The sequence below is a fragment of the Nematostella vectensis genome, chromosome 7 (genome assembly GCF_932526225.1).
Source record: "Nematostella vectensis chromosome 7, jaNemVect1.1, whole genome shotgun sequence".
Lineage (NCBI taxonomy): Eukaryota > Metazoa > Cnidaria > Anthozoa > Actiniaria > Edwardsiidae > Nematostella > Nematostella vectensis.
The window spans coordinates 10,856,677-10,865,057 of NC_064040.1; positions in this window are offsets into that span (position 1 = coordinate 10,856,677).

An 8,381-nucleotide genomic window follows, 5' to 3' on the forward strand; every position below is an offset into this window, starting at 1 on the left:
AGCACATGTTTGAGGACTCAGCGCTTCTTTCTTCGGCCAGAAAATGCGTCTGATCGCGCTCCTGTACTATTTTGCCGTTTCTAAGGGTTAGGGGTGGTCGCCAAACCGGATTGATAAGCAACCTGAGATCTATTGAGGGGGGGACTGGGGACTTTCAGTGAAACGGGCTGGGAGGCGCGAATCGCCCCTCCGGGCCTCCCAGCCCCGTTTCAGGCTGGGGGCTTTCGGTGGCACCGAAACGCGTTTCGCGTAGATTAATAATTGCTGATTATTAATCTACGTCGGGACCACTTCGCGTAGATGGGTAATTAGCAGAAGACAATCTACGTAAAACACACTCCGCGTAGATGAGTAATTAGCGATGGTTAGCAATCATTAATCCGCTTTCTATCGACAGCGGCGGGACTGGGCCTTCCAAAGGCTCCGTAAGGGCAACCCCCTCCCCGTGCCGTGCAGGATCTGCGGCATAGGGACGCAGTCGGAGACGCGGTTGTGCCGCCCCTGCGGAGCGAATCGTGAAGGGCAGAGGATGCGCGGCATCGAGAGGCGCGCTCGGGAATGGTTCGCACTCGTCCTGTCTGACATCGCAGCCCGCGATACGGGCAATTATAGACTGGGTGGCACAAGGCATACCCAAACACTCGTCCCGCCGGCTGTGATACGGGCAATTAGAGACTGGGTGGCACAAGGCATACCCAAACACTCGTCCCGCCGGCTGTGATACGGGCAATTAGAGACTGGGTGGCACAAGGCATACCCAAACATGGACGCTTACATAGAGGAGATTCTCAATAGCATGCCTGACAAAGAGGCGCCCGCCGTACTGGCAGGGCTGGTCCTGATCCCCGAGAATGCCAAGCGCAAGCTGCTTAAGCCGCTCATGCCGGCGAGCTCGCGGCCAGAGGAAGTCTGGCGCGAGTTCGACCCATTGCTGCTGGAACGGCGGCAAGAGGGCCCAGAGGGCTTAGACCCCGAGGAGTACTATTCTCCCTTCGTCGGCGGCGCCCATCTTCGGTTCCCAAGCGTGGATGCCACTCTTCGGGGCCAAGACATAAGCGCCGGTGTTAACCAGGAGATACGAGATCTTGGCGGAGCAGGTGTCATTGCTCTAAAGCCGGTTATACGGGGGCTTGACATTAACGACGACGGCTCGGTGTGGTGGGTCTCGAACGAGCGAGAGTCTCTGCGGGCGAACGCAGTGCTGCCGCTGGTGCTCGAGATGGTAGACCCCGACCGGCGTTACGGACTCTTCACGGTAGTTGGTAAGGCCCCCGCAGAGCCATTGGCGCCCATCACGGAGGAGGAAGGGCGCTCGGAGCACATCGCAGAGAGGGGACCAAATCGCAGTCGGCGCCCTGGAAGGCATCGATGCGGGTATTTGGGAGAAAGGACGAGAGTACCTCGTCTACTTGAGATACGAGCTTCGCCCTCTACCTGAGCAGAATGGGGAGCCTGGGCCAATGTTTGAGCGATAGGGGAGTGACGCCTTCGCTAACTGTGTTGTGAGCTATGCTGCCAACTTCTTGAGGAATCGCGGCACCTCGCGCTCCCTTGGTCTAACCAAGACACGAGGCAAGATCCTCGAGCGATATGACGAGAAGCTGGCCACTACGGGATGCACCAAAGATGACCTCTTTGAGATGGAAAAGAAGCTCGAGATAAAGCTGGTAGCCGTGGACGCCCTGGGCAACGTTATGTGGGACTCGGGGAAGTACAAGAGCGGGTACACACAAATCCGCATCCCTTGACACAATAACCTCGCCTGGGCGGAGCTTCCGGCTGAACCACCTGCGATCGCGAGCGTCCACGGCCTAGACTTCGAGGCTGAGGGGGAGCTTTGTTCGTTATGTCAGGAGAAGGCTCTAACCAGTGCCGCCACAAAAACGCGCGAGGCAAAAGTGCGAGAGGTGCTCATTCGCTTTATAAACAGGGCGATCCCCAGAAGCACGAGGATCTGGCAGTGTGGGCGTGTTATAGTCACGCACGAAGGCAAACTGTACCGATCGGGACAGGACGGAGGAGCTATCGACAGGGCGTTTACAGACGAGACAGGATATGATCCTCAATGAAACTTAGGGGCGCAGCCTCATGCGCACATCGACATGCGTGCGGCGTACCTAGGATGCGAGGACAGTGTCTTCGGCGGCGCTTCGGACGCCATTGATTTGGTACGGAAATACGGCTTCCCTACGAATGTGTATCGTATCGCGGATGTTGGTGGACGGCCATTGAGCGAGGTTCTTCAACTAACCGGGGCCATTCAGCTGACCGAGTGGGAGTTCTCTGAGGCCTGCCACCCCTACACTTCCGGGAGGGTGGGGCAGCACTTGGAACAAAACGAGGGTTGGATCACCACGCCAGAGCTCAAGGACCTGTTAGACTCGGGTGACCTCGTCATGGCCACTGCGAGGGAGGTGTTGTATAGCGTCGGAAAAAAGGACTCCATCAAGTTCCCCCACTCCATCGCGTGCCGCCCCGGCGGCGAAGACTCGCAGTACCCTGAGGGTCGAGATCTCGCTGTCCGTTTCGTAGGCAAGTGCGCTCGCCATGGCGACGAGTCCTCGATCGTAGTTCGCGACCGTGAAGAAGCCGTGTATCTGACGAACCTCCTTGCGGGCACCGACCACTTACTTAACTTCGAGCATGCCGACGGGGCTCATCTGATCCAATACAAAGACGGTGTCCGGGGCTCACGATGGTACCATATCAGGGCCTTCGTCTTGGCGTACACAAACATAGCGTTGCGACGCATGTTGAGGCGGATCCCTCGCGAGGACGTCCTCCGAGTGTGCACAGATGCCATATACGCAAAGGCGGTGCCCAGTGGTGTAAAGCTCGTGGAGCGAAATCTGAGGAATGGAGAGTGGCGCCACAAGAAACCTGGGTACGAGTGGCGACCCGAAGCGGCTTGGGGTCCGAAGAAGTCGGGGAGCTTGGCCAGGGAGCCAAGCGCTGTGCCGAGTCTGCCGTGCGATCTAGTGGCCGCAACCTCTGCAAAGATGTCCACGACCGCGACCACGACGCATACGCATACGTATACGAATGCGCATACGCGCAGCATGGAAAAATGCCGCCTAGATGCAGCGCCGGAACGGCAGCTACATCACAGCAAGCGGCTAGCTGTGTAGCCGATGGCGAGAGCGCCGGCGCCAATGTACGCCAACTCGGCGTTTTTCTGCATTTTGCTGGAGATGTAGTAGTCGGACAGCTTAGGAGCCCGCATCGACTCCAGGGATTGTTTTGGCCGGGTCTGGTTGTAGAGTTTGAGCGCGTAGTCATTGTCGGTGAAGTTTTGCTTTGCGAGGGACCCTCTCTCGCGACTTTGAGTTTGCCAATCAAGGATTTTTTGTCGCCGCTGTTGGTAGCGTCCATAGTCTTGTTGGTATTTCTCTAGGGCCTTGTCGTGCCTCTCCTTCTCAGCTAAGGCAGGGCTCTCATCGTTCGACAGGAACTTTGCGAGGTAGTTGCCACCAACGAATGCAGTCGCGTTTAGGACGGCGCCGCCAACCAAAACCGCGATGGAGGCCATCGAGTAGTGTGTGTACGTTTCACGTGCGCACACTTCACGTGCTGTGTGTACGTGAACACGAGTCTAATACACGGCCTACACATGTAGTAGTGTGCCACAGTACACTACTACATGGGCAGGATCTTCTGGTCCTCAAGGTAACCCTTCAAAGCGACAGCACCTGCAACGGCGGCAGTCATCTTTGCGTAGTTCATGGCGTTCGCGAAGGGGTCTTTGGTGAAGTCCTCGCGCAAGACCTTGCGCCCAACCCAGCCGATACCGGCGACGAGGCCGGTTATGACTGCGGCGTCGGTGATGGTCTTTGTAATCTTGCTCTGCTGCGTCGTCGACATTGCGATGCACGGACGCGCGAATATGGGTGGGGCCCTCGTGTCTAAATGTCTGCTTACTCCATTGCTTACAGTCGAGATTTGCACTGTCCGGGAGCGCGTATCGCTGTCGCCGGAACGGCAAGTGGTCGATCCTTGATCTGCTGTGCGGCCGCCAGCGGCGGTCTTGCGGGCGGAGTCACGTTGTCGGTACGTTCGGTAGCTCGCTGGTTAACAGCTGGTGTACGAGTGAACGCGGCAGCTAGCTCCCGCCTACGTGTGTAGAGGCCGATCAATGACACTAGAAGACCAGCGACCCCGATAACCGAGCAAGCCGACCAAGCAGAGTTGCTTTCCGGGACTGGTGTGTGTATGCCTTCGGCGCGCGCGCGCAAGCCCTCGCGTCCCTGCGGCTCGCTAGCGACCGGCGACCCAACGTGTTGCACGACACGAAGTGTCTTTTTCTTCGCTCTGTTAAGTCGGTTCCACTCTGCCAAGCGCCTTCCAGCTTTGACTCGCCCAGGGTGTTTAGGTCGGGTCGCGGGTGGTTCGGGGCTCGTGATTCTCTCCGCCAACGCCGAAGGCGTACGTGCAGGTTCATGAGCAGCTTGTTCCGCAGCTTGTTTGTCAGGTTCCGCGAGATGCTGGGCACTAGTACTTCCTTGAGGTTCCTCCATTTGTGATGCAACTACTTGGTTGCTGAAGAAGTGGCAAGCTTTCAAATGAACGTCTACTCTGGGATGGCAGACTCGCCACTGTGCATTTGCGGGCAAACCACTGGTGAGTCCGCGACTGCTACCTCGTGTTGACATCGCGTGTCAGCGCTTGCCGTTCCGGCGGTGTTCACATGACGTGCTACGTGTAACGCCCCGACGGCTAAAGCCATCAAACGACCGCAGCGTAGAGACAGGCTTCCGCACAATGTGCGGAGCTCGTTGTTAATGATGTAGTCGGACACTAGGTCATTGTGAAGATCGACCACACTGTCTATCGGCAGCGCCATGCCTACTAGCTTGGTCGTAAGCTTCAGAAAGCTGTCTGCCAGGGCGTCCGTAGTCCTGCTGGCTAGAGCGGTCTCGTATCGCTTCTCGTACTTCCTCACCTCCTCGGCGCTCATGCATTTGACGTCTTCGTGAGTCAGGGCCTTGTCTACCATTTCTCTCGACTTCCCCGAGGCTACGAGAATCGCGAGTTTCTCCCCCGCGTCTGCTACCTCAGTTTTCTCACCTCCGGTGATCAATGCTTTATGCCCTAGGGCATACGTGGGCGGTGGTTTACTGCGCTTACCGTTCAACTAGGGCGATGGTATAAGGGTGACGCAAGCAAAACTCTAACTTCGAGAACTTTTTCGTCTTGAGGGCCTTCATGTACTCTTTCATCTTCTCTTCTGAGAGCTCCGCGCCGTAGTCATGCAGGATAGCTTTCATGTCCGCTCTGCTCGGGGTATAGAAGACCACCAAGGCCGCGATGTTCTCACGGAACGGCTTCGTGATGCTGGTGACCTGCTGTGTGATTACCCACACGCTAATACCCACGTGGCGCGCGCTGAACGCCAAGTTGACGAGCTGGTCAGGGCGCCTCTTTAGGTCTTTCGAGGCCGCACAGTCGTCGAGTATGATTAGCGTATTAGTGCCTTCGAAGAGAGCGGAGACAAACCTCAGCATTATGTCGATCTGACCCGCCTCAGGTGTGATGACAAACAGACGATTGTCGCCCTCGCCAAAGCCGTCGTATGTTTTGTTGTAGACAAAGGTAGGGCACATGAGTACGATGTAGTCAAACTTGCCCCGGAAAGGGCCGCGCAGCCGGTCCACTATGAATCGGGTCTTCCCGCATGACGTCGGGCCTACGATGAGAGCGTTAAATGGGATGTTTTTTTTGGGTCCATACCGCGCTGCCGCAGCGCTTCGCGCACTGCGTGTCTGTGCTCAGTATTGTTTGGACTCTAGCTGTCCGTTCATAAGGTTCATTTGGGCGTCGGCCACCACAAACACGTGACAGTTTACGGTACCCGTGCCGCTTGCCGTGCGTTTTATCTCGAGGTGCACACCGTCGCGGATATTGACCAATCGGAGACCACCCCCATGGATAGCACTGTCGTCCGTCGTTCGAAGGTCGATCCACAGAGCAAAGTTGTTATCGCCATAGAACGACTCGGGGCTGATTGCCGGGGCGGCAGGCGCTCCGCTTTGTTCCCCCCCCCCCCCCCCCCCAGGAGGGGCGGACGAACTGCCTTTTCGCCTCCTTCCAGAAATCCGTGGGGCGCAGCCCCTGGCTGAAGACCTTGTTTGGCATGCCGTCGATTGTAACGCGAACGCTCTTGATGTCGGGGTACACGAACTTCTCAGAGTCGCGAGCCCCTGCCGTGTATGAGTCCACAAAGAGGAGCAACAGACCACTCATAGACCTTCGCGGCAGGTTGACACTCTCGTTGATTATGCTGTCCGTCCCTTTGCTAATCACAAAGGTCTTGTGGAGGTTCACTTGCTCGTAGAAGAACGTTGTGCCGTTTTGGTAGGCGGACCGGGCGAGGTTGTCGTCCCTCAGGCTTTCGTATTCCAGCTCTAGATTTTTGAAGCCATAGGATAATTTGGTAGCATCGCTTCCGACTACTACCTGGTCAACCGTTGCGAGCGTGATCTCGAAGAGCAGCGCCTCGGAGAGCGCCCTTGGGTACAGTACGCCGTGGTCCGTCAGCATAAAATGGTCTAGCGGGATGCTGTAGTTCGCCCCGTGGAGCGTTCTCCTTGGCGTTACTAGTCGCTTTATCGCCAGCCTTGGAGCGAAGCTTGCGCATGTTTTCTGACTGTATGCCCTGCTCCAGGCGGTCCTCTTTCTCGACCTTGGACAGGTAAAGCTCCCCATACGTCTTGAAGACATCGTAGCGGTTGGTGTCCTGGAGCGTTTCTCCTGCAAACGTGATTTTCAGGCGGCTCACAAGATTTCGGCCGACGTTGTTCACGACGGTATTATTTGCTTGGCCTGAGATGGAGAGATCGAAACCGACCCTCAAGGAGCCAGGCACGAGCGTGACGCCTTCCGATAGCTTTGGGACCGCCACATATAGCGTCTCGCCTGGGGAGGCCGTCGACGGGTTGAGAGTGACCCGGTGAACAGTTCTCTCGGCTTTCAACCCCAGAGGAGTTCTGGGTGTTCGTTGGGGAACAAGTTTATCGCTGACTGACATCCCTATTACGTATATTATATATATATATATATATATAAAGTACGAAGCCGGGTGGCTATGGTGCGGGCTGTTAGACATGTCTAATATAGCGTAGCACGAGTTATGTGCACGAATCATGGGTGATGTTGACGTTGACATTGACGATACCTTGCCGGGTGCGTCCGCCGATCGCGGAGCGGGGGACGACGAGACGACGCCCCTTATCCCGTTGAAGCTGAAAGGCTTCAAGCTGGCGATGGGGTCCGTGGCAGAGATAGACGCGGTCATCCAGGAGAACACAGAACGAGTCCAAGAGCTGCAAGGGGAAGACCGCGCTCGTGTCCAACGGCGTTGCGTTCCAGAATGCCGACCTCTACATCTGCTGCGATATCGTAGACCGCACGCAATGCCTCTCCTTAGGCAAACCTTCAAACGTTCTCGCTTGCCTATAAACCCGCGGGAGGCCGCACGAGAAAGTCGTCTATGGACCCGACATCCCCGTTTGTGTCGCAGCATCTTCCTCTGAGTTTGTCTCGAGTATCCAAATATGGATCAGGGATGACCGCGGTAGACGGGTGGACTTAAAGGGCAAGCCTGTTCGCCTCGTATTAGAGCTAACCTAGGTCCGACATAACAAGCATGGCAAACAGCGACGTTAGCAGCGGTGCCATATACCCCTCGCTTCCCAGTGTCTGCCCCCCGATTTGCCCGCAAACGCACATGACGCCTGCCGCTCCGGCAAGCATCGGCGGCGACGTGCAAAGCTTCCGACTCCAGAGAACATGTGACACTCAGGCGGTTCTAGACAACGAGATAACGCATCATCGACAGGTGCGGAAGAAGTATAAGCGCGCCTTTGCCGTTACCCATGCTGTGTCTGTGGCATCCGGCATCGCTGCAGGGGCGCTATCCAGCGCCGGGGTGGGGGTCTCTTTGAGTGGGATAGGGGTTTTGATCAGATCTGATAGAATTCTGTCCGCTGGCAGGGGTCGCTGGGCTGGTCGGTGTCGTGGGCGCGGGCGCGGGGGTGGTCTCTAGGGGTCTTACGAGCAAGGTGGCTAAGCACGAAGACACGATGGTTTTAGCGGAGAGTAAGAAAAACTCGATCAGCGAGCTGGTCTCTAAGGCTCTGCAGGACGGGCATATCTCAGACGAAGAGTTTCGGCTAATACTTCAGGAACAAGAGAGATACTACGCGCTCAAGGCCGCTATCAGAGCTCGACACGGCCTCGCACCGCGTGGGAAAAAAAGGCAGGAAAGGGCCCTCCCTGGAGACACGCGAAAAGATGAAAAAGTGGCTGCGAGAAATTCGCGAAGAGTTCGGGAGCGAGGTGTTCGAGTAAAACTCAGGTTTAAACGCCACGCCAGCGGCTTTGAA